Source organism: Oryctolagus cuniculus, chromosome 10 (assembly GCF_051225735.1).
Source record: "Oryctolagus cuniculus isolate XC-2025 breed Fujian yellow rabbit chromosome 10, ASM5122573v1, whole genome shotgun sequence".
In the NCBI taxonomy this organism is placed as follows: Eukaryota; Metazoa; Chordata; class Mammalia; order Lagomorpha; family Leporidae; genus Oryctolagus; species Oryctolagus cuniculus.
In genome coordinates this window covers 73,888,392-73,915,325 of record NC_142876.1, presented here as the reverse complement: position 1 = coordinate 73,915,325, position 26,934 = coordinate 73,888,392, and the positions used below count along the sequence as shown (strand labels likewise).

Here is a 26,934-nt window from a genome sequence, read left to right as displayed (position 1 = left end):
CACCCCGACACCCTTCGTGGCACAGAGGGATTTCCGTCCTCAGCGCCCGTTCCCTCACGGGAGGGTGGGGCGCTTCAGCGCGACCCGCACCCTCCAGCCCGGCAGCCAGTTCGAGACTGTCGCTCCCCCTCTTCATGGAGGAACGACACAGGACCCTGCGCTGTTCTTTCGTCTGCTCGGCCCTCCCCGGGTTTGCTGCTGGTTCTTCCCGGGTTGGCTACCGTCCCTTCCACCTCCGTGGAAGGGCGGTTCCCCCTGCCACATTCCCCACTTCCGCGGGGGAGCGGCACACCGCCGGCCGGCCGGCCGGCTCTCTCGGGGGCTGCACAGGTGTTCCCCTTAGATGTTCCTGGTGCATGTTGTCTCTCTCCTCCTTTATAGTCCTCTTCCGCCAATCCCAACTCGGCTGCCCACACGCCAAGTACGCTGCTCTCCTCCAATCAGGAGCAGGATCAGCTCCTGGAGGTCATCACTCAAGTTGGCAAGAGGCAGCTGCATAGAAGCTGTTTTCTCCTCTCCCAGCGCCATATTGTGGGAGAGCAGATGCATAGAATAAGTCTTAATTCCAGTAACTCAGTCCAATCCGAGTTGCTCCCCACAGAGACCACAGGCTGTGTGCTGCCTGCCTGCCACGGACCCTCTGTCCCGGGGAGGTCCTGTGGGCACGCAGCCTGTGGCCGCGGGTCTCTGCCTGGCCTGCCAAAAGGGTGCCCCGTTTGGATGCTGTGTGAGTCAGGGCTGATGGGGGAGAGGGGGACAGAGAGAGGAGAGAGAGACAGAGAGAGAGAGAGAAAGAGAGAGAGACGTGTAGGTGTTGGTGTAAGTCAGAGACAGAGGGAGAGGGTGCCTGTATTGCCTGCGAGGCTTGGTGTGGGGTCCCTCCTTTGCGCTCTGGAGGGCTTCCGCGGCTGTGGCGCGTGGCCGCCGCACGGCCAGGTGGCGCAGAGGGCCCGCGGGTTGGGCTGCGCGAGGCACCGGGCCCTGAGTGGTGGGCAACCGCGCCCTGGCGTCGTCTTCGGGCGGTGGTCGTGGTCGTGGTCGTGGTCACAGTCATTGGGCTCCCTGGGAGACAGGAGCCCGGGAGGGGCGGTGGGAGTGCAGGTGCCGGGAGCTGCTGGTGCGGCGGGCTGCGGGGTTGGGGCGGCCGGCAGGGGAGCGCCCTGGCGGGCGGTGAGTCGCTGGTTTGGGGTTGGAGGGGGCGCGCTGGATGGCGCGGGGCGTGGCCTGTGTCCCGGGGTGGGCCCCGGGGTTGGCGGTGGGGCTGCGGCAGCCGGGGACAGCTGGCCGGCCCGCCCGTGCCCGTGCCCGTGCCCGTGCCCGTGCCCAGGCCCAGGCCCAGGCCCAGGCCCGAGGCGCGGGCGGGCTGGGGCTGCCAGGTGGAGGGGTCGGGCTTCTGCCCCCTGCTGGAGCTGCGTTGGGGGTCGCAGGGGTCCCGGCGTGCGGGCTGGCGGATGGGGGCGTGGCTAGGCAGCCAGCCAAAGGCGAGCAAAAGGGGAGGGTGCCGCGGGGCAAAAGCCTACAGCCCCCGGTATTCCCAGGCGGTCTCCCATCCAAGTACTAACCAGGCCCGACCCTGCTTAGCTTCCGAGATCAGACGAGATCGGGCGCGTTCAGGGTGGTATGGCCGTAGACGCCAGAGGCCGCCTCCAGGCCCCTCTTGAGTGCGCGCCCGCACAGCCGCCGCCGCCGCCGCCGCCGCCTCCTCCTCCTGCCCGCTCCCCGCTCTCACTCCCATTCCCATTCCCATTCCCACTCCCGCTCCCGCTCCCGCTGCCGCTTCTCCTCCGCCTCCTCCCTCTTTTCTCTTCTCTTCTCTTCTCCTCCTCCCCCCCCTCCTCAGCCGCCCTCCGCCTAGCCCTGCACCAGTGCCCGAACTCCAGCCCTCCGCCTGCCCAGCCCAGGACCTGCAGTGCAGCACCGGGCGCCCAGTCGGCACGCTGCCGCCAAGCCAAGGGGAGCCAACCTCCTCCGGCTGCCGCTGGCCACAGGGAACTCCTACTCTCTCTTTCTAGGCCGGATCCCCTGCCTGCCGCCATCGCCCAGCCACACGCCAGCCGTGCCCGGCAGCCTCCACGCCTGCCCAGGGCTGCGCCCCGCGGCTCGCGGGTCCCGGCACCAGGGGGTTCGGCGCCCCACACCACCGCGGCCCGGGCCTTCCCTCCTACCCGGCCGCCAGCAGCCCCCCCACCGCTGACGCACAGGTCGCCCGCCCTCCCCCGGCACGGCCGCCGCGCCTCCACACACTCCCACGCCGCGAGGACAGCTGAGGGCCTGGGGACCCTTGTCCCCGCTCGGTCACGGGGGCCCAAGTGGGGCAGCAGGTCGGGAAGGAGGGCGGCAGCGCACGGAATCACCCCCGCCGCACGCTCGCGTGGGCACTCACACACACACACACACACACACACACGCCTACACAAGGGGCACACAGTCGCACACCCCGACACCCTTCGTGGCACAGAGGGATTTCCGTCCTCAGCGCCCGTTCCCTCACGGGAGGGTGGGGCGCTTCAGCGCGACCCGCACCCTCCAGCCCGGCAGCCAGTTCGAGACCACAGGCTGTGTGCTGCCTGCCTGCCACGGACCCTCTGTCCCGGGGAGGTCCTGTGGGCACGCAGCCTGTGGCCGCGGGTCTCTGCCTGGCCTGCCAAAAGGGTGCCCCGTTTGGATGCTGTGTGAGTCAGGGCTGATGGGGGAGAGGGGGACAGAGAGAGGAGAGAGAGACAGAGAGAGAGAGAGAAAGAGAGAGAGACGTGTAGGTGTTGGTGTAAGTCAGAGACAGAGGGAGAGGGTGCCTGTATTGCCTGCGAGGCTTGGTGTGGGGTCCCTCCTTTGCGCTCTGGAGGGCTTCCGCGGCTGTGGCGCGTGGCCGCCGCACGGCCAGGTGGCGCAGAGGGCCCGCGGGTTGGGCTGCGCGAGGCACCGGGCCCTGAGTGGTGGGCAACCGCGCCCTGGCGTCGTCTTCGGGCGGTGGTCGTGGTCGTGGTCGTGGTCACAGTCATTGGGCTCCCTGGGAGACAGGAGCCCGGGAGGGGCGGTGGGAGTGCAGGTGCCGGGAGCTGCTGGTGCGGCGGGCTGCGGGGTTGGGGCGGCCGGCAGGGGAGCGCCCTGGCGGGCGGTGAGTCGCTGGTTTGGGGTTGGAGGGGGCGCGCTGGATGGCGCGGGGCGTGGCCTGTGTCCCGGGGTGGGCCCCGGGGTTGGCGGTGGGGCTGCGGCAGCCGGGGACAGCTGGCCGGCCCGCCCGTGCCCGTGCCCGTGCCCGTGCCCGTGCCCGTGCCCAGGCCCAGGCCCAGGCCCAGGCCCAGGCCCGAGGCGCGGGCGGGCTGGGGCTGCCAGGTGGAGGGGTCGGGCTTCTGCCCCCTGCTGGAGCTGCGTTGGGGGTCGCAGGGGTCCCGGCTGGCGGATGGGGGCGTGGCTAGGCAGCCAGCCAAAGGCGAGCAAAAGGGGAGGGTGCCGCGGGGCAAAAGCCTACAGCCCCCGGTATTCCCAGGCGGTCTCCCATCCAAGTACTAACCAGGCCCGACCCTGCTTAGCTTCCGAGATCAGACGAGATCGGGCGCGTTCAGGGTGGTATGGCCGTAGACGCCAGAGGCCGCCTCCAGGCCCCTCTTGAGTGCGCGCCCGCACAGCCGCCGCCGCCGCCGCCGCCGCCTCCTCCTCCTCCTGCCCGCTCCCCGCTCTCACTCCCATTCCCATTCCCATTCCCACTCCCGCTCCCGCTCCCGCTCCCGCTTCTCCTCCGCCTCCTCCCTCTTTTCTCTTCTCTTCTCTTCTCCTCCTCCCCCCCCTCCTCAGCCGCCCTCCGCCTAGCCCTGCACCAGTGCCCGAACTCCAGCCCTCCGCCTGCCCAGCCCAGGACCTGCAGCACCGGGCGCCCAGTCGGCACGCTGCCGCCAAGCCAAGGGGAGCCAACCTCCTCCGGCTGCCGCTGGCCACAGGGAACTCCTACTCTCTCTTTCTAGGCCGGATCCCCTGCCTGCCGCCATCGCCCAGCCACACGCCAGCCGTGCCCGGCAGCCTCCACGCCTGCCCAGGGCTGCGCCCCGCGGCTCGCGGGTCCCGGCACCAGGGGGTTCGGCGCCCCACACCACCGCGGCCCGGGCCTTCCCTCCTACCCGGCCGCCAGCAGCCCCCCCACCGCTGACGCACAGGTCGCCCGCCCTCCCCCGGCACGGCCGCCGCGCCTCCACACACTCCCACGCCGCGAGGACAGCTGAGGGCCTGGGGACCCTTGTCCCCGCTCGGTCACGGGGGCTCAAGTGGGGCAGCAGGTCGGGAAGGAGGGCGGCAGCGCACGGAATCACCCCCGCCGCACGCTCGCGTGGGCACTCACACACACACACACACACACACACACACACACGCCTACACAAGGGGCACACAGTCGCACACCCCGACACCCTTCGTGGCACAGAGGGATTTCCGTCCTCAGCGCCCGTTCCCTCACGGGAGGGTGGGGCGCTTCAGCGCGACCCGCACCCTCCAGCCCGGCAGCCAGTTCGAGACTGTCGCTCCCCCTCTTCATGGAGGAACGACACAGGACCCTGCGCTGTTCTTTCGTCTGCTCGGCCCTCCCCGGGTTTGCTGCTGGTTCTTCCCGGGTTGGCTACCGTCCCTTCCACCTCCGTGGAAGGGCGGTTCCCCCTGCCACATTCCCCACTTCCGCGGGGGAGCGGCACACCGCCGGCCGGCCGGCCGGCTCTCTCGGGGGCTGCACAGGTGTTCCCCTTAGATGTTCCTGGTGCATGTTGTCTCTCTCCTCCTTTATAGTCCTCTTCCGCCAATCCCAACTCGGCTGCCCACACGCCAAGTACGCTGCTCTCCTCCAATCAGGAGCAGGATCAGCTCCTGGAGGTCATCACTCAAGTTGGCAAGAGGCAGCTGCATAGAAGCTGTTTTCTCCTCTCCCAGCGCCATATTGTGGGAGAGCAGATGCATAGAATAAGTCTTAATTCCAGTAACTCAGTCCAATCCGAGTTGCTCCCCACAGAGACCACAGGCTGTGTGCTGCCTGCCTGCCACGGACCCTCTGTCCCGGGGAGGTCCTGTGGGCACGCAGCCTGTGGCCGCGGGTCTCTGCCTGGCCTGCCAAAAGGGTGCCCCGTTTGGATGCTGTGTGAGTCAGGGCTGATGGGGGAGAGGGGGACAGAGAGAGGAGAGAGAGACAGAGAGAGAGAGAGAAAGAGAGAGAGACGTGTAGGTGTTGGTGTAAGTCAGAGACAGAGGGAGAGGGTGCCTGTATTGCCTGCGAGGCTTGGTGTGGGGTCCCTCCTTTGCGCTCTGGAGGGCTTCCGCGGCTGTGGCGCGTGGCCGCCGCACGGCCAGGTGGCGCAGAGGGCCCGCGGGTTGGGCTGCGCGAGGCACCGGGCCCTGAGTGGTGGGCAACCGCGCCCTGGCGTCGTCTTCGGGCGGTGGTCGTGGTCGTGGTCGTGGTCACAGTCATTGGGCTCCCTGGGAGACAGGAGCCCGGGAGGGGCGGTGGGAGTGCAGGTGCCGGGAGCTGCTGGTGCGGCGGGCTGCGGGGTTGGGGCGGCCGGCAGGGGAGCGCCCTGGCGGGCGGTGAGTCGCTGGTTTGGGGTTGGAGGGGGCGCGCTGGATGGCGCGGGGCGTGGCCTGTGTCCCGGGGTGGGCCCCGGGGTTGGCGGTGGGGCTGCGGCAGCCGGGGACAGCTGGCCGGCCCGCCCGTGCCCGTGCCCGTGCCCGTGCCCGTGCCCGTGCCCAGGCCCAGGCCCAGGCCCAGGCCCGAGGCGCGGGCGGGCTGGGGCTGCCAGGTGGAGGGGTCGGGCTTCTGCCCCCTGCTGGAGCTGCGTTGGGGGTCGCAGGGGTCCCAGCGTGCGGGCTGGCGGATGGGGGCGTGGCTAGGCAGCCAGCCAAAGGCGAGCAAAAGGGGAGGGTGCCGCGGGGCAAAAGCCTACAGCCCCCGGTATTCCCAGGCGGTCTCCCATCCAAGTACTAACCAGGCCCGACCCTGCTTAGCTTCCGAGATCAGACGAGATCGGGCGCGTTCAGGGTGGTATGGCCGTAGACGCCAGAGGCCGCCTCCAGGCCCCTCTTGAGTGCGCGCCCGCACAGCCGCCGCCGCCGCCGCCGCCGCCGCCGCCTCCTCTTCCTGCCCGCTCCCCGCTCTCACTCCCATTCCCATTCCCATTCCCACTCCCGCTCCCGCTCCCGCTGCCGCTTCTCCTCCGCCTCCTCCCTCTTTTCTCTTCTCTTCTCTTCTCCTCCTCCCCCCCCTCCTCCTCAGCCGCCCTCCGCCTAGCCCTGCACCAGTGCCCGAACTCCAGCCCTCCGCCTGCCCAGCCCAGGACCTGCAGCACCGGGCGCCCAGTCGGCACGCTGCCGCCAAGCCAAGGGGAGCCAACCTCCTCCGGCTGCCGCTGGCCACAGGGAACTCCTACTCTCTCTTTCTAGGCCGGATCCCCTGCCTGCCGCCATCGCCCAGCCACACGCCAGCCGTGCCCGGCAGCCTCCACGCCTGCCCAGGGCTGCGCCCCGCGGCTCGCGGGTCCCGGCACCAGGGGGTTCGGCGCCCCACACCACCGCGGCCCGGGCCTTCCCTCCTACCCGGCCGCCAGCAGCCCCCCCACCGCTGACGCACAGGTCGCCCGCCCTCCCCCGGCACGGCCGCCGCGCCTCCACACACTCCCACGCCGCGAGGACAGCTGAGGGCCTGGGGACCCTTGTCCCCGCTCGGTCACGGGGGCCCAAGTGGGGCAGCAGGTCGGGAAGGAGGGCGGCAGCGCACGGAATCACCCCCGCCGCACGCTCGCGTGGGCACTCACACACACACACACACACACACACACGCCTACACAAGGGGCACACAGTCGCACACCCCGACACCCTTCGTGGCACAGAGGGATTTCCGTCCTCAGTGCCCGTTCCCTCACGGGAGGGTGGGGCGCTTCAGCGCGACCCGCACCCTCCAGCCCGGCAGCCAGTTCGAGACTGTCGCTCCCCCTCTTCATGGAGGAACGACACAGGACCCTGCGCTGTTCTTTCGTCTGCTCGGCCCTCCCCGGGTTTGCTGCTGGTTCTTCCCGGGTTGGCTACCGTCCCTTCCACCTCCGTGGAAGGGCGGTTCCCCCTGCCACATTCCCCACTTCCGCGGGGGAGCGGCACACCGCCGGCCGGCCGGCCGGCTCTCTCGGGGGCTGCACAGGTGTTCCCCTTAGATGTTCCTGGTGCATGTTGTCTCTCTCCTCCTTTATAGTCCTCTTCCGCCAATCCCAACTCGGCTGCCCACACGCCAAGTACGCTGCTCTCCTCCAATCAGGAGCAGGATCAGCTCCTGGAGGTCATCACTCAAGTTGGCAAGAGGCAGCTGCATAGAAGCTGTTTTCTCCTCTCCCAGCGCCATATTGTGGGAGAGCAGATGCATAGAATAAGTCTTAATTCCAGTAACTCAGTCCAATCCGAGTTGCTCCCCACAGAGACCACAGGCTGTGTGCTGCCTGCCTGCCACGGACCCTCTGTCCCGGGGAGGTCCTGTGGGCACGCAGCCTGTGGCCGCGGGTCTCTGCCTGGCCTGCCAAAAGGGTGCCCCGTTTGGATGCTGTGTGAGTCAGGGCTGATGGGGGAGAGGGGGACAGAGAGAGGAGAGAGAGACAGAGAGAGAGAGAGAAAGAGAGAGAGACGTGTAGGTGTTGGTGTAAGTCAGAGACAGAGGGAGAGGGTGCCTGTATTGCCTGCGAGGCTTGGTGTGGGGTCCCTCCTTTGCGCTCTGGAGGGCTTCCGCGGCTGTGGCGCGTGGCCGCCGCACGGCCAGGTGGCGCAGAGGGCCCGCGGGTTGGGCTGCGCGAGGCACCGGGCCCTGAGTGGTGGGCAACCGCGCCCTGGCGTCGTCTTCGGGCGGTGGTCGTGGTCGTGGTCGTGGTCACAGTCATTGGGCTCCCTGGGAGACAGGAGCCCGGGAGGGGCGGTGGGAGTGCAGGTGCCGGGAGCTGCTGGTGCGGCGGGCTGCGGGGTTGGGGCGGCCGGCAGGGGAGCGCCCTGGCGGGCGGTGAGTCGCTGGTTTGGGGTTGGAGGGGGCGCGCTGGATGGCGCGGGGCGTGGCCTGTGTCCCGGGGTGGGCCCCGGGGTTGGCGGTGGGGCTGCGGCAGCCGGGGACAGCTGGCCGGCCCGCCCGTGCCCGTGCCCGTGCCCGTGCCCGTGCCCGTGCCCGTGCCCAGGCCCAGGCCCAGGCCCAGGCCCGAGGCGCGGGCGGGCTGGGGCTGCCAGGTGGAGGGGTCGGGCTTCTGCCCCCTGCTGGAGCTGCGTTGGGGGTCGCAGGGGTCCCGGCGTGCGGGCTGGCGGATGGGGGCGTGGCTAGGCAGCCAGCCAAAGGCGAGCAAAAGGGGAGGGTGCCGCGGGGCAAAAGCCTACAGCCCCCGGTATTCCCAGGCGGTCTCCCATCCAAGTACTAACCAGGCCCGACCCTGCTTAGCTTCCGAGATCAGACGAGATCGGGCGCGTTCAGGGTGGTATGGCCGTAGACGCCAGAGGCCGCCTCCAGGCCCCTCTTGAGTGCGCGCCCGCACAGCCGCCGCCGCCGCCGCCGCCGCCGCCGCCTCCTCTTCCTGCCCGCTCCCCGCTCTCACTCCCATTCCCATTCCCATTCCCACTCCCGCTCCCGCTCCCACTGCCGCTTCTCCTCCGCCTCCTCCCTCTTTTCTCTTCTCTTCTCTTCTCCTCCTCCCCCCCCCTCCTCCTCAGCCGCCCTCCGCCTAGCCCTGCACCAGTGCCCGAACTCCAGCCCTCCGCCTGCCCAGCCCAGGACCTGCAGCACCGGGCGCCCAGTCGGCACGCTGCCGCCAAGCCAAGGGGAGCCAACCTCCTCCGGCTGCCGCTGGCCACAGGGAACTCCTACTCTCTCTTTCTAGGCCGGATCCCCTGCCTGCCGCCATCGCCCAGCCACACGCCAGCCGTGCCCGGCAGCCTCCACGCCTGCCCAGGGCTGCGCCCCGCGGCTCGCGGGTCCCGGCACCAGGGGGTTCGGCGCCCCACACCACCGCGGCCCGGGCCTTCCCTCCTACCCAGCCGCCAGCAGCCCCCCCACCGCTGACGCACAGGTCGCCCGCCCTCCCCCGGCACGGCCGCCGCGCCTCCACACACTCCCACGCCGCGAGGACAGCTGAGGGCCTGGGGACCCTTGTCCCCGCTCGGTCACGGGGGCCCAAGTGGGGCAGCAGGTCGGGAAGGAGGGCGGCAGCGCACGGAATCACCCCCGCCGCACGCTCGCGTGGGCACTCACACACACACACACACACACACACACACGCCTACACAAGGGGCACACAGTCGCACACCCCGACACCCTTCGTGGCACAGAGGGATTTCCGTCCTCAGCGCCCGTTCCCTCACGGGAGGGTGGGGCGCTTCAGCGCGACCCGCACCCTCCAGCCCGGCAGCCAGTTCGAGACTGTCGCTCCCCCTCTTCATGGAGGAACGACACAGGACCCTGCGCTGTTCTTTCGTCTGCTCGGCCCTCCCCGGGTTTGCTGCTGGTTCTTCCCGGGTTGGCTACCGTCCCTTCCACCTCCGTGGAAGGGCGGTTCCCCCTGCCACATTCCCCACTTCCGCGGGGGAGCGGCACACCGCCGGCCGGCCGGCCGGCTCTCTCGGGGGCTGCACAGGTGTTCCCCTTAGATGTTCCTGGTGCATGTTGTCTCTCTCCTCCTTTATAGTCCTCTTCCGCCAATCCCAACTCGGCTGCCCACACGCCAAGTACGCTGCTCTCCTCCAATCAGGAGCAGGATCAGCTCCTGGAGGTCATCACTCAAGTTGGCAAGAGGCAGCTGCATAGAAGCTGTTTTCTCCTCTCCCAGCGCCATATTGTGGGAGAGCAGATGCATAGAATAAGTCTTAATTCCAGTAACTCAGTCCAATCCGAGTTGCTCCCCACAGAGACCACAGGCTGTGTGCTGCCTGCCTGCCACGGACCCTCTGTCCCGGGGAGGTCCTGTGGGCACGCAGCCTGTGGCCGCGGGTCTCTGCCTGGCCTGCCAAAAGGGTGCCCCGTTTGGATGCTGTGTGAGTCAGGGCTGATGGGGGAGAGGGGGACAGAGAGAGGAGAGAGAGACAGAGAGAGAGAGAGAAAGAGAGAGAGACGTGTAGGTGTTGGTGTAAGTCAGAGACAGAGGGAGAGGGTGCCTGTATTGCCTGCGAGGCTTGGTGTGGGGTCCCTCCTTTGCGCTCTGGAGGGCTTCCGCGGCTGTGGCGCGTGGCCGCCGCACGGCCAGGTGGCGCAGAGGGCCCGCGGGTTGGGCTGCGCGAGGCACCGGGCCCTGAGTGGTGGGCAACCGCGCCCTGGCGTCGTCTTCGGGCGGTGGTCGTGGTCGTGGTCGTGGTCACAGTCATTGGGCTCCCTGGGAGACAGGAGCCCGGGAGGGGCGGTGGGAGTGCAGGTGCCGGGAGCTGCTGGTGCGGCGGGCTGCGGGGTTGGGGCGGCCGGCAGGGGAGCGCCCTGGCGGGCGGTGAGTCGCTGGTTTGGGGTTGGAGGGGGCGCGCTGGATGGCGCGGGGCGTGGCCTGTGTCCCGGGGTGGGCCCCGGGGTTGGCGGTGGGGCTGCGGCAGCCGGGGACAGCTGGCCGGCCCGCCCGTGCCCGTGCCCGTGCCCGTGCCCGTGCCCGTGCCCAGGCCCAGGCCCAGGCCCAGGCCCGAGGCGCGGGCGGGCTGGGGCTGCCAGGTGGAGGGGTCGGGCTTCTGCCCCCTGCTGGAGCTGCGTTGGGGGTCGCAGGGGTCCCGGCGTGCGGGCTGGCGGATGGGGGCGTGGCTAGGCAGCCAGCCAAAGGCGAGCAAAAGGGGAGGGTGCCGCGGGGCAAAAGCCTACAGCCCCCGGTATTCCCAGGTGGTCTCCCATCCAAGTACTAACCAGGCCCGACCCTGCTTAGCTTCCGAGATCAGACGAGATCGGGCGCGTTCAGGGTGGTATGGCCGTAGACGCCAGAGGCTGCCTCCAGGCCCCTCTTGAGTGCGCGCCCGCACAGCCGCCGCCGCCGCCGCCGCCGCCGCCTCCTCCTCCTCCTCCTGCCCGCTCCCCGCTCTCACTCCCATTCCCATTCCCATTCCCATTCCCGCTCCCGCTCCCGCTCCCGCTGCCGCTTCTCCTCCGCCTCCTCCCTCTTTTCTCTTCTCTTCTCTTCTCCTCCTCCTCCCCCCCCCTCAGCCGCACTCCGCCTAGCCCTGCACCAGTGCCCGAACTCCAGCCCTCCGCCTGCCCAGCCCAGGACCTGCAGTGCAGCACCGGGCGCCCAGTCGGCACGCTGCCGCCAAGCCAAGGGGAGCCAACCTCCTCCGGCTGCCGCTGGCCACAGGGAACTCCTACTCTCTCTTTCTAGGCCGGATCCCCTGCCTGCCGCCATCGCCCAGCCACACGCCAGCCGTGCCCGGCAGCCTCCACGCCTGCCCAGGGCTGCGCCCCGCGGCTCGCGGGTCCCGGCACCAGGGGGTTCGGCGCCCCACACCACCGCGGCCCGGGCCTTCCCTCCTACCCGGCCGCCAGCAGCCCCCCCACCGCTGACGCACAGGTCGCCCGCCCTCCCCCGGCACGGCCGCCGCGCCTCCACACACTCCCACGCCGCGAGGACAGCTGAGGGCCTGGGGACCCTTGTCCCCGCTCGGTCACGGGGGCCCAAGTGGGGCAGCAGGTCGGGAAGGAGGGCGGCAGCGCACGGAATCACCCCCGCCGCACGCTCGCGTGGGCACTCACACACACACACACACACACACACACACACGCCTACACAAGGGGCACACAGTCGCACACCCCGACACCCTTCGTGGCACAGAGGGATTTCCGTCCTCAGCGCCCGTTCCCTCACGGGAGGGTGGGGCGCTTCAGCGCGACCCGCACCCTCCAGCCCGGCAGCCAGTTCGAGACTGTCGCTCCCCCTCTTCATGGAGGAACGACACAGGACCCTGCGCTGTTCTTTCGTCTGCTCGGCCCTCCCCGGGTTTGCTGCTGGTTCTTCCCGGGTTGGCTACCGTCCCTTCCACCTCCGTGGAAGGGCGGTTCCCCCTGCCACATTCCCCACTTCCGCGGGGGAGCGGCACACCGCCGGCCGGCCGGCTCTCTCGGGGGCTGCACAGGTGTTCCCCTTAGATGTTCCTGGTGCATGTTGTCTCTCTCCTCCTTTATAGTCCTCTTCCGCCAATCCCAACTCGGCTGCCCACACGCCAAGTACGCTGCTCTCCTCCAATCAGGAGCAGGATCAGCTCCTGGAGGTCATCACTCAAGTTGGCAAGAGGCAGCTGCATAGAAGCTGTTTTCTCCTCTCCCAGCGCCATATTGTGGGAGAGCAGATGCATAGAATAAGTCTTAATTCCAGTAACTCAGTCCAATCCGAGTTGCCCCCACAGAGACCACAGGCTGTGTGCTGCCTGCCTGCCACGGACCCTCTGTCCCGGGGAGGTCCTGTGGGCACGCAGCCTGTGGCCGCGGGTCTCTGCCTGGCCTGCCAAAAGGGTGCCCCGTTTGGATGCTGTGTGAGTCAGGGCTGATGGGGGAGAGGGGGACAGAGAGAGGAGAGAGAGACAGAGAGAGAGAGAGAAAGAGAGAGAGACGTGTAGGTGTTGGTGTAAGTCAGAGACAGAGGGAGAGGGTGCCTGTATTGCCTGCGAGGCTTGGTGTGGGGTCCCTCCTTTGCGCTCTGGAGGGCTTCCGCGGCTGTGGCGCGTGGCCGCCGCACGGCCAGGTGGCGCAGAGGGCCCGCGGGTTGGGCTGCGCGAGGCACCGGGCCCTGAGTGGTGGGCAACCGCGCCCTGGCGTCGTCTTCGGGCGGTGGTCGTGGTCGTGGTCGTGGTCACAGTCATTGGGCTCCCTGGGAGACAGGAGCCCGGGAGGGGCGGTGGGAGTGCAGGTGCCGGGAGCTGCTGGTGCGGCGGGCTGCGGGGTTGGGGCGGCCGGCAGGGGAGCGCCCTGGCGGGCGGTGAGTCGCTGGTTTGGGGTTGGAGGGGGCGCGCTGGATGGCGCGGGGCGTGGCCTGTGTCCCGGGGTGGGCCCCGGGGTTGGCGGTGGGGCTGCGGCAGCCGGGGACAGCTGGCCGGCCCGCCCGTGCCCGTGCCCGTGCCCGTGCCCGTGCCCAGGCCCAGGCCCAGGCCCAGGCCCGAGGCGCGGGCGGGCTGGGGCTGCCAGGTGGAGGGGTCGGGCTTCTGCCCCCTGCTGGAGCTGCGTTGGGGGTCGCAGGGGTCCCGGCGTGCGGGCTGGCGGATGGGGGCGTGGCTAGGCAGCCAGCCAAAGGCGAGCAAAAGGGGAGGGTGCCGCGGGGCAAAAGCCTACAGCCCCCGGTATTCCCAGGCGGTCTCCCATCCAAGTACTAACCAGGCCCGACCCTGCTTAGCTTCCGAGATCAGACGAGATCGGGCGCGTTCAGGGTGGTATGGCCGTAGACGCCAGAGGCCGCCTCCAGGCCCCTCTTGAGTGCGCGCCCGCACAGCCGCCGCCGCCGCCGCCGCCGCCGCCTCCTCCTCCTGCCCGCTCCCCGCTCTCACTCCCATTCCCATTCCCATTCCCACTCCCGCTCCCGCTCCCGCTGCCGCTTCTCCTCCGCCTCCTCCCTCTTTTCTCTTCTCTTCTCTTCTCCTCCTCCCCCCCCTCCTCAGCCGCCCTCCGCCTAGCCCTGCACCAGTGCCCGAACTCCAGCCCTCCGCCTGCCCAGCCCAGGACCTGCAGCACCGGGCGCCCAGTCGGCACGCTGCCGCCAAGCCAAGGGGAGCCAACCTCCTCCGGCTGCCGCTGGCCACAGGGAACTCCTACTCTCTCTTTCTAGGCCGGATCCCCTGCCTGCCGCCATCGCCCAGCCACACGCCAGCCGTGCCCGGCAGCCTCCACGCCTGCCCAGGGCTGCGCCCCGCGGCTCGCGGGTCCCGGCACCAGGGGGTTCGGCGCCCCACACCACCGCGGCCCGGGCCTTCCCTCCTACCCGGCCGCCAGCAGCCCCCCCACCGCTGACGCACAGGTCGCCCGCCCTCCCCCGGCACGGCCGCCGCGCCTCCACACACTCCCACGCCGCGAGGACAGCTGAGGGCCTGGGGACCCTTGTCCCCGCTCGGTCACGGGGGCCCAAGTGGGGCAGCAGGTCGGGAAGGAGGGCGGCAGCGCACGGAATCACCCCCGCCGCACGCTCGCGTGGGCACTCACACACACACACACACACACACACACACACACGCCTACACAAGGGGCACACAGTCGCACACCCCGACACCCTTCGTGGCACAGAGGGATTTCCGTCCTCAGCGCCCGTTCCCTCACGGGAGGGTGGGGCGCTTCAGCGCGACCCGCACCCTCCAGCCCGGCAGCCAGTTCGAGACTGTCGCTCCCCCTCTTCATGGAGGAACGACACAGGACCCTGCGCTGTTCTTTCGTCTGCTCGGCCCTCCCCGGGTTTGCTGCTGGTTCTTCCCGGGTTGGCTACCGTCCCTTCCACCTCCGTGGAAGGGCGGTTCCCCCTGCCACATTCCCCACTTCCGCGGGGGAGCGGCACACCGCCGGCCGGCCGGCCGGCTCTCTCGGGGGCTGCACAGGTGTTCCCCTTAGATGTTCCTGGTGCATGTTGTCTCTCTCCTCCTTTATAGTCCTCTTCCGCCAATCCCAACTCGGCTGCCCACACGCCAAGTACGCTGCTCTCCTCCAATCAGGAGCAGGATCAGCTCCTGGAGGTCATCACTCAAGTTGGCAAGAGGCAGCTGCATAGAAGCTGTTTTCTCCTCTCCCAGCGCCATATTGTGGGAGAGCAGATGCATAGAATAAGTCTTAATTCCAGTAACTCAGTCCAATCCGAGTTGCTCCCCACAGAGACCACAGGCTGTGTGCTGCCTGCCTGCCACGGACCCTCTGTCCCGGGGAGGTCCTGTGGGCACGCAGCCTGTGGCCGCGGGTCTCTGCCTGGCCTGCCAAAAGGGTGCCCCGTTTGGATGCTGTGTGAGTCAGGGCTGATGGGGGAGAGGGGGACAGAGAGAGGAGAGAGAGACAGAGAGAGAGAGAGAAAGAGAGAGAGACGTGTAGGTGTTGGTGTAAGTCAGAGACAGAGGGAGAGGGTGCCTGTATTGCCTGCGAGGCTTGGTGTGGGGTCCCTCCTTTGCGCTCTGGAGGGCTTCCGCGGCTGTGGCGCGTGGCCGCCGCACGGCCAGGTGGCGCAGAGGGCCCGCGGGTTGGGCTGCGCGAGGCACCGGGCCCTGAGTGGTGGGCAACTGCGCCCTGGCGTCGTCTTCGGGCGGTGGTCGTGGTCGTGGTCACAGTCATTGGGCTCCCTGGGAGACAGGAGCCCGGGAGGGGCGGTGGGAGTGCAGGTGCCGGGAGCTGCTGGTGCGGCGGGCTGCGGGGTTGGGGCGGCCGGCAGGGGAGCGCCCTGGCGGGCGGTGAGTCGCTGGTTTGGGGTTGGAGGGGGCGCGCTGGGATGGCGCGGGGCGTGGCCTGTGTCCCGGGGTGGGCCCCGGGGTTGGCAGTGGGGCTGCGGCAGCCGGGGACAGCTGGCCGGCCCGCCCGTGCCCGTGCCCGTGCCCAGGCCCAGGCCCAGGCCCAGGCCCAGGCCCAGGCCCAGGCCCGAGGCGCGGGCGGGCTGGGGCTGCCAGGTGGAGGGGTCGGGCTTCTGCCCCCTGCTGGAGCTGCGTTGGGGGTCGCAGGGGTCCCGGCGTGCGGGCTGGCGGATGGGGGCGTGGCTAGGCAGCCAGCCAAAGGCGAGCAAAAGGGGAGGGTGCCGCGGGGCAAAAGCCTACAGCCCCCGGTATTCCCAGGCGGTCTCCCATCCAAGTACTAACCAGGCCCGACCCTGCTTAGCTTCCGAGATCAGACGAGATCGGGCGCGTTCAGGGTGGTATGGCCGTAGACGCCAGAGGCCGCCTCCAGGCCCCTCTTGAGTGCGCGCCCGCACAGCCGCCGCCGCCGCCGCCGCCGCCTCCTCCTCCTCCTGCCCGCTCCCCGCTCTCACTCCCATTCCCATTCCCATTCCCACTCCCGCTCCCGCTCCCGCTGCCGCTTCTCCTCCGCCTCCTCCCTCTTTTCTCTTCTCTTCTCTTCTCCTCCTCCCCCCCCTCCTCAGCCGCCCTCCGCCTAGCCCTGCACCAGTGCCCGAACTCCAGCCCTCCGCCTGCCCAGCCCAGGACCTGCAGCACCGGGCGCCCAGTCGGCACGCTGCCGCCAAGCCAAGGGGAGCCAACCTCCTCCGGCTGCCGCTGGCCACAGGGAACTCCTACTCTCTCTTTCTAGGCCGGATCCCCTGCCTGCCGCCATCGCCCAGCCACACGCCAGCCGTGCCCGGCAGCCTCCACGCCTGCCCAGGGCTGCGCCCCGCGGCTCGCGGGTCCCGGCACCAGGGGGTTCGGCGCCCCACACCACCGCGGCCCGGGCCTTCCCTCCTACCCGGCCGCCAGCAGCCCCCCCACCGCTGACGCACAGGTCGCCCGCCCTCCCCCGGCACGGCCGCCGCGCCTCCACACACTCCCACGCCGCGAGGACAGCTGAGGGCCTGGGGACCCTTGTCCCCGCTCGGTCACGGGGGCCCAAGTGGGGCAGCAGGTCGGGAAGGAGGGCGGCAGCGCACGGAATCACCCCCGCCGCACGCTCGCGTGGGCACTCACACACACACACACACACACACACACACACACGCCTACACAAGGGGCACACAGTCGCACACCCCGACACCCTTCGTGGCACAGAGGGATTTCCGTCCTCAGCGCCCGTTCCCTCACGGGAGGGTGGGGCGCTTCAGCGCGACCCGCACCCTCCAGCCCGGCAGCCAGTTCGAGACTGTCGCTCCCCCTCTTCATGGAGGAACGACACAGGACCCTGCGCTGTTCTTTCGTCTGCTCGGCCCTCCCCGGGTTTGCTGCTGGTTCTTCCCGGGTTGGCTACCGTCCCTTCCACCTCCGTGGAAGGGCGGTTCCCCCTGCCACATTCCCCACTTCCGCGGGGGAGCGGCACACCGCCGGCCGGCCGGCCGGCTCTCTCGGGGGCTGCACAGGTGTTCCCCTTAGATGTTCCTGGTGCATGTTGTCTCTCTCCTCCTTTATAGTCCTCTTCCGCCAATCCCAACTCGGCTGCCCACACGCCAAGTACGCTGCTCTCCTCCAATCAGGAGCAGGATCAGCTCCTGGAGGTCATCACTCAAGTTGGCAAGAGGCAGCTGCATAGAAGCTGTTTTCTCCTCTCCCAGCGCCATATTGTGGGAGAGCAGATGCATAGAATAAGTCTTAATTCCAGTAACTCAGTCCAATCCGAGTTGCTCCCCACAGAGACCACAGGCTGTGTGCTGCCTGCCTGCCACGGACCCTCTGTCCCGGGGAGGTCCTGTGGGCACGCAGCCTGTGGCCGCGGGTCTCTGCCTGGCCTGCCAAAAGGGTGCCCCGTTTGGATGCTGTGTGAGTCAGGGCTGATGGGGGAGAGGGGGACAGAGAGAGGAGAGAGAGACAGAGAGAGAGAGAGAAAGAGAGAGAGACGTGTAGGTGTTGGTGTAAGTCAGAGACAGAGGGAGAGGGTGCCTGTATTGCCTGCGAGGCTTGGTGTGGGGTCCCTCCTTTGCGCTCTGGAGGGCTTCCGCGGCTGTGGCGCGTGGCCGCCGCACGGCCAGGTGGCGCAGAGGGCCCGCGGGTTGGGCTGCGCGAGGCACCGGGCCCTGAGTGGTGGGCAACCGCGCCCTGGCGTCGTCTTCGGGCGGTGGTCGTGGTCGTGGTCGTGGTCACAGTCATTGGGCTCCCTGGGAGACAGGAGCCCGGGAGGGGCGGTGGGAGTGCAGGTGCCGGGAGCTGCTGGTGCGGCGGGCTGCGGGGTTGGGGCGGCCGGCAGGGGAGCGCCCTGGCGGGCGGTGAGTCGCTGGTTTGGGGTTGGAGGGGGCGCGCTGGATGGCGCGGGGCGTGGCCTGTGTCCCGGGGTGGGCCCCGGGGTTGGCGGTGGGGCTGCGGCAGCCGGGGACAGCTGGCCGGCCCGCCCGTGCCCGTGCCCGTGCCCAGGCCCAGGCCCAGGCCCAGGCCCAGGCCCAGGCCCGAGGCGCGGGCGGGCTGGGGCTGCCAGGTGGAGGGGTCGGGCTTCTGCCCCCTGCTGGAGCTGCGTTGGGGGTCGCAGGGGTCCCGGCGTGCGGGCTGGCGGATGGGGGCGTGGCTAGGCAGCCAGCCAAAGGCGAGCAAAAGGGGAGGGTGCCGCGGGGCAAAAGCCTACAGCCCCCGGTATTCCCAGGCGGTCTCCCATCCAAGTACTAACCAGGCCCGACCCTGCTTAGCTTCCGAGATCAGACGAGATCGGGCGCGTTCAGGGTGGTATGGCCGTAGACGCCAGAGGCCGCCTCCAGGCCCCTCTTGAGTGCGCGCCCGCACAGCCGCCGCCGCCGCCGCCGCCGCCGCCTCCTCCTCCTGCCCGCTCCCCGCTCTCACTCCCATTCCCATTCCCATTCCCACTCCCGCTCCCGCTCCCGCTGCCGCTTCTCCTCCGCCTCCTCCCTCTTTTCTCTTCTCTTCTCTTCTCCTCCTCCCCCCCCTCCTCAGCCGCCCTCCGCCTAGCCCTGCACCAGTGCCCGAACTCCAGCCCTCCGCCTGCCCAGCCCAGGACCTGCAGTGCAGCACCGGGCGCCCAGTCGGCACGCTGCCGCCAAGCCAAGGGGAGCCAACCTCCTCCGGCTGCCGCTGGCCACAGGGAACTCCTACTCTCTCTTTCTAGGCCGGATCCCCTGCCTGCCGCCATCGCCCAGCCACACGCCAGCCGTGCCCGGCAGCCTCCACGCCTGCCCAGGGCTGCGCCCCGCGGCTCGCGGGTCCCGGCACCAGGGGGTTCGGCGCCCCACACCACCGCGGCCCGGGCCTTCCCTCCTACCCGGCCGCCAGCAGCCCCCCCACCGCTGACGCACAGGTCGCCCGCCCTCCCCCGGCACGGCCGCCGCGCCTCCACACACTCCCACGCCGCGAGGACAGCTGAGGGCCTGGGGACCCTTGTCCCCGCTCGGTCACGGGGGCCCAAGTGGGGCAGCAGGTCGGGAAGGAGGGCGGCAGCGTACGGAATCACCCCCGCCGCACGCTCGCGTGGGCACTCACACACACACACACACACACACACACGCCTACACAAGGGGCACACAGTCGCACACCCCGACACCCTTCGTGGCACAGAGGGATTTCCGTCCTCAGCGCCCGTTCCCTCACGGGAGGGTGGGGCGCTTCAGCGCGACCCGCACCCTCCAGCCCGGCAGCCAGTTCGAGACCACAGGCTGTGTGCTGCCTGCCTGCCACGGACCCTCTGTCCCGGGGAGGTCCTGTGGGCACGCAGCCTGTGGCCGCGGGTCTCTGCCTGGCCTGCCAAAAGGGTGCCCCGTTTGGATGCTGTGTGAGTCAGGGCTGATGGGGGAGAGGGGGACAGAGAGAGGAGAGAGAGACAGAGAGAGAGAGAGAAAGAGAGAGAGACGTGTAGGTGTTGGTGTAAGTCAGAGACAGAGGGAGAGGGTGCCTGTATTGCCTGCGAGGCTTGGTGTGGGGTCCCTCCTTTGCGCTCTGGAGGGCTTCCGCGGCTGTGGCGCGTGGCCGCCGCACGGCCAGGTGGCGCAGAGGGCCCGCGGGTTGGGCTGCGCGAGGCACCGGGCCCTGAGTGGTGGGCAACCGCGCCCTGGCGTCGTCTTCGGGCGGTGGTCGTGGTCGTGGTCGTGGTCACAGTCATTGGGCTCCCTGGGAGACAGGAGCCCGGGAGGGGCGGTGGGAGTGCAGGTGCCGGGAGCTGCTGGTGCGGCGGGCTGCGGGGTTGGGGCGGCCGGCAGGGGAGCGCCCTGGCGGGCGGTGAGTCGCTGGTTTGGGGTTGGAGGGGGCGCGCTGGATGGCGCGGGGCGTGGCCTGTGTCCCGGGGTGGGCCCCGGGGTTGGCGGTGGGGCTGCGGCAGCCGGGGACAGCTGGCCGGCCCGCCCGTGCCCGTGCCCGTGCCCGTGCCCGTGCCCAGGCCCAGGCCCAGGCCCAGGCCCAGGCCCGAGGCGCGGGCGGGCTGGGGCTGCCAGGTGGAGGGGTCGGGCTTCTGCCCCCTGCTGGAGCTGCGTTGGGGGTCGCAGGGGTCCCGGCTGGCGGATGGGGGCGTGGCTAGGCAGCCAGCCAAAGGCGAGCAAAAGGGGAGGGTGCCGCGGGGCAAAAGCCTACAGCACCCGGTATTCCCAGGCGGTCTCCCATCCAAGTACTAACCAGGCCCGACCCTGCTTAGCTTCCGAGATCAGACGAGATCGGGCGCGTTCAGGGTGGTATGGCCATAGACGCCAGAGGCCGCCTCCAGGCCCCTCTTGAGTGCGCGCCCGCACAGCCGCCGCCGCCGCCTCCGCCGCCGCCGCCGCCTCCTCCTCCTCCTCCTCCTGCCCGCTCCCCGCTCTCACTCCCATTCCCATTCCCATTCCCATTCCCATTCCCATTCCCACTCCCGCTCCCGCTCCCGCTGCCGCTTCTCCTCCGCCTCCTCCCTCTTTTCTCTTCTCTTCTCTTCTCCTCCTCCCCCCCCCTCCTCCTCAGCCGCCCTCCGCCTAGCCCTGCACCAGTGCCCGAACTCCAGCCCTCCGCCTGCCCAGCCCAGGACCTGCAGTGCAGCACCGGGCGCCCAGTCGGCACGCTGCCGCCAAGCCAAGGGGAGCCAACCTCCTCCGGCTGCCGCTGGCCACAGGGAACTCCTACTCTCTCTTTCTAGGCCGGATCCCCTGCCTGCCGCCATCGCCCAGCCACACGCCAGCCGTGCCCGGCAGCCTCCACGCCTGCCCAGGGCTGCGCCCCGCGGCTCGCGGGTCCCGGCACCAGGGGGTTCGGCGCCCCACACCACCGCGGCCCGGGCCTTCCCTCCTACCCGGCCGCCAGCAGCCCCCCCACCGCTGACGCACAGGTCGCCCGCCCTCCCCCGGCACGGCCGCCGCGCCTCCACACACTCCCACGCCGCGAGGACAGCTGAGGGCCTGGGGACCCTTGTCCCCGCTCGGTCACGGGGGCCCAAGTGGGGCAGCAGGTCGGGAAGGAGGGCGGCAGCGTACGGAATCACCCCCGCCGCACGCTCGCGTGGGCACTCACACACACACACACACACACACACGCCTACACAAGGGGCACACAGTCGCACACCCCGACACCCTTCGTGGCACAGAGGGATTTCCGTCCTCAGCGCCCGTTCCCTCACGGGAGGGTGGGGCGCTTCAGCGCGACCCGCACCCTCCAGCCCGGCAGCCAGTTCGAGACCACAGGCTGTGTGCTGCCTGCCTGCCACGGACCCTCTGTCCCGGGGAGGTCCTGTGGGCACGCAGCCTGTGGCCGCGGGTCTCTGCCTGGCCTGCCAAAAGGGTGCCCCGTTTGGATGCTGTGTGAGTCAGGGCTGATGGGGGAGAGGGGGACAGAGAGAGGAGAGAGAGACAGAGAGAGAGAGAGAAAGAGAGAGAGACGTGTAGGTGTTGGTGTAAGTCAGAGACAGAGGGAGAGGGTGCCTGTATTGCCTGCGAGGCTTGGTGTGGGGTCCCTCCTTTGCGCTCTGGAGGGCTTCCGCGGCTGTGGCGCGTGGCCGCCGCACGGCCAGGTGGCGCAGAGGGCCCGCGGGTTGGGCTGCGCGAGGCACCGGGCCCTGAGTGGTGGGCAACCGCGCCCTGGCGTCGTCTTCGGGCGGTGGTCGTGGTCGTGGTCGTGGTCACAGTCATTGGGCTCCCTGGGAGACAGGAGCCCGGGAGGGGCGGTGGGAGTGCAGGTGCCGGGAGCTGCTGGTGCGGCGGGCTGCGGGGTTGGGGCGGCCGGCAGGGGAGCGCCCTGGCGGGCGGTGAGTCGCTGGTTTGGGGTTGGAGGGGGCGCGCTGGATGGCGCGGGGCGTGGCCTGTGTCCCGGGGTGGGCCCCGGGGTTGGCGGTGGGGCTGCGGCAGCCGGGGACAGCTGGCCGGCCCGCCCGTGCCCGTGCCCGTGCCCGTGCCCGTGCCCAGGCCCAGGCCCAGGCCCAGGCCCGAGGCGCGGGCGGGCTGGGGCTGCCAGGTGGAGGGGTCGGGCTTCTGCCCCCTGCTGGAGCTGCGTTGGGGGTCGCAGGGGTCCCGGCGTGCGGGCTGGCGGATGGGGGCGTGGCTAGGCAGCCAGCCAAAGGCGAGCAAAAGGGGAGGGTGCCGCGGGGCAAAAGCCTACAGCACCCGGTATTCCCAGGCGGTCTCCCATCCAAGTACTAACCAGGCCCGACCCTGCTTAGCTTCCGAGATCAGACGAGATCGGGCGCGTTCAGGGTGGTATGGCCGTAGACGCCAGAGGCCGCCTCCAGGCCCCTCTTGAGTGCGCGCCCGCACAGCCGCCGCCGCCGCCGCCGCCGCCGCCGCCGCCGCCGCCGCCGCCGCCTCTTCCTGCCCGCTCCCCGCTCTCACTCCCATTCCCATTCCCATTCCCACTCCCGCTCCCGCTCCCGCTGCCGCTTCTCCTCCGCCTCCTCCCTCTTTTCTCTTCTCTTCTCTTCTCCTCCTCCCCCCCCCTCCTCCTCAGCCGCCCTCCGCCTAGCCCTGCACCAGTGCCCGAACTCCAGCCCTCCGCCTGCCCAGCCCAGGACCTGCAGCACCGGGCGCCCAGTCGGCACGCTGCCGCCAAGCCAAGGGGAGCCAACCTCCTCCGGCTGCCGCTGGCCACAGGGAACTCCTACTCTCTCTTTCTAGGCCGGATCCCCTGCCTGCCGCCATCGCCCAGCCACACGCCAGCCGTGCCCGGCAGCCTCCACGCCTGCCCAGGGCTGCGCCCCGCGGCTCGCGGGTCCCGGCACCAGGGGGTTCGGCGCCCCACACCACCGCGGCCCGGGCCTTCCCTCCTACCCGGCCGCCAGCAGCCCCCCCACCGCTGACGCACAGGTCGCCCGCCCTCCCCCGGCACGGCCGCCGCGCCTCCACACACTCCCACGCCGCGAGGACAGCTGAGGGCCTGGGGACCCTTGTCCCCGCTCGGTCACGGGGGCCCAAGTGGGGCAGCAGGTCGGGAAGGAGGGCGGCAGCGCACGGAATCACCCCCGCCGCACGCTCGCGTGGGCACTCACACACACACACACACACACACACACACGCCTACACAAGGGGCACACAGTCGCACACCCCGACACCCTTCGTGGCACAGAGGGATTTCCGTCCTCAGCGCCCGTTCCCTCACGGGAGGGTGGGGCGCTTCAGCGCGACCCGCACCCTCCAGCCCGGCAGCCAGTTCGAGACTGTCGCTCCCCCTCTTCATGGAGGAACGACACAGGACCCTGCGCTGTTCTTTCGTCTGCTCGGCCCTCCCCGGGTTTGCTGCTGGTTCTTCCCGGGTTGGCTACCGTCCCTTCCACCTCCGTGGAAGGGCGGTTCCCCCTGCCACATTCCCCACTTCCGCGGGGGAGCGGCACACCGCCGGCCGGCCGGCCGGCTCTCTCGGGGGCTGCACAGGTGTTCCCCTTAGATGTTCCTGGTGCATGTTGTCTCTCTCCTCCTTTATAGTCCTCTTCCGCCAATCCCAACTCGGCTGCCCACACGCCAAGTACGCTACTCTCCTCCAATCAGGAGCAGGATCAGCTCCTGGAGGTCATCACTCAAGTTGGCAAGAGGCAGCTGCATAGAAGCTGTTTTCTCCTCTCCCAGCGCCATATTGTGGGAGAGCAGATGCATAGAATAAGTCTTAATTCCAGTAACTCAGTCCAATCCGAGTTGCTCCCCACAGAGACCACAGGCTGTGTGCTGCCTGCCTGCCACGGACCCTCTGTCCCGGGGAGGTCCTGTGGGCACGCAGCCTGTGGCCGCGGGTCTCTGCCTGGCCTGCCAAAAGGGTGCCCCGTTTGGATGCTGTGTGAGTCAGGGCTGATGGGGGAGAGGGGGACAGAGAGAGGAGAGAGAGACAGAGAGAGAGAGAGAAAGAGAGAGAGACGTGTAGGTGTTGGTGTAAGTCAGAGACAGAGGGAGAGGGTGCCTGTATTGCCTGCGAGGCTTGGTGTGGGGTCCCTCCTTTGCGCTCTGGAGGGCTTCCGCGGCTGTGGCGCGTGGCCGCCGCACGGCCAGGTGGCGCAGAGGGCCCGCGGGTTGGGCTGCGCGAGGCACCGGGCCCTGAGTGGTGGGCAACCGCGCCCTGGCGTCGTCTTCGGGCGGTGGTCGTGGTCGTGGTCGTGGTCACAGTCATTGGGCTCCCTGGGAGACAGGAGCCCGGGAGGGGCGGTGGGAGTGCAGGTGCCGGGAGCTGCTGGTGCGGCGGGCTGCGGGGTTGGGGCGGCCGGCAGGGGAGCGCCCTGGCGGGCGGTGAGTCGCTGGTTTGGGGTTGGAGGGGGCGCGCTGGATGGCGCGGGGCGTGGCCTGTGTCCCGGGGTGGGCCCCGGGGTTGGCGGTGGGGCTGCGGCAGCCGGGGACAGCTGGCCGGCCCGCCCGTGCCCGTGCCCGTGCCCGTGCCCGTGCCCAGGCCCGTGCCCAGGCCCAGGCCCAGGCCCAGGCCCGAGGCGCGGGCGGGCTGGGGCTGCCAGGTGGAGGGGTCGGGCTTCTGCCCCCTGCTGGAGCTGCGTTGGGGGTCGCAGGGGTCCCGGCGTGCGGGCTGGCGGATGGGGGCGTGGCTAGGCAGCCAGCCAAAGGCGAGCAAAAGGGGAGGGTGCCGCGGGGCAAAAGCCTACAGCACCCGGTATTCCCAGGCGGTCTCCCATCCAAGTACTAACCAGGCCCGACCCTGCTTAGCTTCCGAGATCAGACGAGATCGGGCGCGTTCAGGGTGGTATGGCCGTAGACGCCAGAGGCCGCCTCCAGGCCCCTCTTGAGTGCGCGCCCGCACAGCCGCCGCCGCCGCCGCCGCCGCCGCCGCCTCCTCTTCCTGCCCGCTCCCCGCTCTCACTCCCATTCCCATTCCCATTCCCACTCCCGCTCCCGCTCCCGCTGCCGCTTCTCCTCCGCCTCCTCCCTCTTTTCTCTTCTCTTCTCTTCTCCTCCTCCCCCCCCCTCCTCCTCAGCCGCCCTCCGCCTAGCCCTGCACCAGTGCCCGAACTCCAGCCCTCCGCCTGCCCAGCCCAGGACCTGCAGCACCGGGCGCCCAGTCGGCACGCTGCCGCCAAGCCAAGGGGAGCCAACCTCCTCCGGCTGCCGCTGGCCACAGGGAACTCCTACTCTCTCTTTCTAGGCCGGATCCCCTGCCTGCCGCCATCGCCCAGCCACACGCCAGCCGTGCCCGGCAGCCTCCACGCCTGCCCAGGGCTGCGCCCCGCGGCTCGCGGGTCCCGGCACCAGGGGGTTCGGCGCCCCACACCACCGCGGCCCGGGCCTTCCCTCCTACCCGGCCGCCAGCAGCCCCCCCACCGCTGACGCACAGGTCGCCCGCCCTCCCCCGGCACGGCCGCCGCGCCTCCACACACTCCCACGCCGCGAGGACAGCTGAGGGCCTGGGGACCCTTGTCCCCGCTCGGTCACGGGGGCCCAAGTGGGGCAGCAGGTCGGGAAGGAGGGCGGCAGCGCACGGAATCACCCCCGCCGCACGCTCGCGTGGGCACTCACACACACACACACACACACACACACACACGCCTACACAAGGGGCACACAGTCGCACACCCCGACACCCTTCGTGGCACAGAGGGATTTCCGTCCTCAGCGCCCGTTCCCTCACGGGAGGGTGGGGCGCTTCAGCGCGACCCGCACCCTCCAGCCCGGCAGCCAGTTCGAGACTGTCGCTCCCCCTCTTCATGGAGGAACGACACAGGACCCTGCGCTGTTCTTTCGTCTGCTCGGCCCTCCCCGGGTTTGCTGCTGGTTCTTCCCGGGTTGGCTACCGTCCCTTCCACCTCCGTGGAAGGGCGGTTCCCCCTGCCACATTCCCCACTTCCGCGGGGGAGCGGCACACCGCCGGCCGGCCGGCCGGCTCTCTCGGGGGCTGCACAGGTGTTCCCCTTAGATGTTCCTGGTGCATGTTGTCTCTCTCCTCCTTTATAGTCCTCTTCCGCCAATCCCAACTCGGCTGCCCACACGCCAAGTACGCTGCTCTCCTCCAATCAGGAGCAGGATCAGCTCCTGGAGGTCATCACTCAAGTTGGCAAGAGGCAGCTGCATAGAAGCTGTTTTCTCCTCTCCCAGCGCCATATTGTGGGAGAGCAGATGCATAGAATAAGTCTTAATTCCAGTAACTCAGTCCAATCCGAGTTGCTCCCCACAGAGACCACAGGCTGTGTGCTGCCTGCCTGCCACGGACCCTCTGTCCCGGGGAGGTCCTGTGGGCACGCAGCCTGTGGCCGCGGGTCTCTGCCTGGCCTGCCAAAAGGGTGCCCCGTTTGGATGCTGTGTGAGTCAGGGCTGATGGGGGAGAGGGGGACAGAGAGAGGAGAGAGAGACAGAGAGAGAGAGAGAAAGAGAGAGAGACGTGTAGGTGTTGGTGTAAGTCAGAGACAGAGGGAGAGGGTGCCTGTATTGCCTGCGAGGCTTGGTGTGGGGTCCCTCCTTTGCGCTCTGGAGGGCTTCCGCGGCTGTGGCGCGTGGCCGCCGCACGGCCAGGTGGCGCAGAGGGCCCGCGGGTTGGGCTGCGCGAGGCACCGGGCCCTGAGTGGTGGGCAACCGCGCCCTGGCGTCGTCTTCGGGCGGTGGTCGTGGTCGTGGTCGTGGTCACAGTCATTGGGCTCCCTGGGAGACAGGAGCCCGGGAGGGGCGGTGGGAGTGCAGGTGCCGGGAGCTGCTGGTGCGGCGGGCTGCGGGGTTGGGGCGGCCGGCAGGGGAGCGCCCTGGCGGGCGGTGAGTCGCTGGTTTGGGGTTGGAGGGGGCGCGCTGGATGGCGCGGGGCGTGGCCTGTGTCCCGGGGTGGGCCCCGGGGTTGGCGGTGGGGCTGCGGCAGCCGGGGACAGCTGGCCGGCCCGCCCGTGCCCGTGCCCGTGCCCGTGCCCGTGCCCGTGCCCGTGCCCAGGCCCAGGCCCAGGCCCAGGCCCGAGGCGCGGGCGGGCTGGGGCTGCCAGGTGGAGGGGTCGGGCTTCTGCCCCCTGCTGGAGCTGCGTTGGGGGTCGCAGGGGTCCCGGCGTGCGGGCTGGCGGATGGGGGCGTGGCTAGGCAGCCA

The 26,934-nt window shown here is 70.0% G+C and overlaps 11 non-coding genes across 11 annotated transcripts; all 11 read right to left on the bottom strand.

Moving 5' to 3' along the window:
- Positions 1-1,513: 1,513 nt before the first annotated feature.
- Positions 1,514-1,632, bottom strand: LOC149123955 (5S ribosomal RNA). The gene has a single exon (XR_016215611.1). It is a non-coding gene; the product is annotated as a 5S ribosomal RNA (ribosomal RNA).
- A 1,830-nt stretch (positions 1,633-3,462) lies between these two features.
- LOC149123954 (5S ribosomal RNA) lies at positions 3,463-3,581 on the bottom strand. Its single transcript, XR_016215610.1, has one exon. It is a non-coding gene; the product is annotated as a 5S ribosomal RNA (ribosomal RNA).
- A 2,324-nt stretch (positions 3,582-5,905) lies between these two features.
- Positions 5,906-6,024, bottom strand: LOC149123953 (5S ribosomal RNA). Its single transcript, XR_016215609.1, has one exon. It is a non-coding gene; the product is annotated as a 5S ribosomal RNA (ribosomal RNA).
- A 2,330-nt stretch (positions 6,025-8,354) lies between these two features.
- On the bottom strand, positions 8,355-8,473 carry LOC149123952 (5S ribosomal RNA). The gene has a single exon (XR_016215608.1). It is a non-coding gene; the product is annotated as a 5S ribosomal RNA (ribosomal RNA).
- A 2,327-nt stretch (positions 8,474-10,800) lies between these two features.
- On the bottom strand, positions 10,801-10,919 carry LOC149123951 (5S ribosomal RNA). Its single transcript, XR_016215511.1, has one exon. It is a non-coding gene; the product is annotated as a 5S ribosomal RNA (ribosomal RNA).
- Positions 10,920-13,248: 2,329 nt separating this feature from the next.
- LOC149123950 (5S ribosomal RNA) lies at positions 13,249-13,367 on the bottom strand. Its single transcript, XR_016215607.1, has one exon. It is a non-coding gene; the product is annotated as a 5S ribosomal RNA (ribosomal RNA).
- A 2,319-nt stretch (positions 13,368-15,686) lies between these two features.
- Positions 15,687-15,805, bottom strand: LOC149123949 (5S ribosomal RNA). The gene has a single exon (XR_016215606.1). It is a non-coding gene; the product is annotated as a 5S ribosomal RNA (ribosomal RNA).
- A 2,318-nt stretch (positions 15,806-18,123) lies between these two features.
- Positions 18,124-18,242, bottom strand: LOC149123948 (5S ribosomal RNA). The gene has a single exon (XR_016215605.1). It is a non-coding gene; the product is annotated as a 5S ribosomal RNA (ribosomal RNA).
- A 1,827-nt stretch (positions 18,243-20,069) lies between these two features.
- Positions 20,070-20,188, bottom strand: LOC149123947 (5S ribosomal RNA). Its single transcript, XR_016215494.1, has one exon. It is a non-coding gene; the product is annotated as a 5S ribosomal RNA (ribosomal RNA).
- Positions 20,189-22,052: 1,864 nt separating this feature from the next.
- LOC149123946 (5S ribosomal RNA) lies at positions 22,053-22,171 on the bottom strand. Its single transcript, XR_016215206.1, has one exon. It is a non-coding gene; the product is annotated as a 5S ribosomal RNA (ribosomal RNA).
- Positions 22,172-24,519: 2,348 nt separating this feature from the next.
- On the bottom strand, positions 24,520-24,638 carry LOC149123945 (5S ribosomal RNA). Its single transcript, XR_016215205.1, has one exon. It is a non-coding gene; the product is annotated as a 5S ribosomal RNA (ribosomal RNA).
- Positions 24,639-26,934: the final 2,296 nt, after the last annotated feature.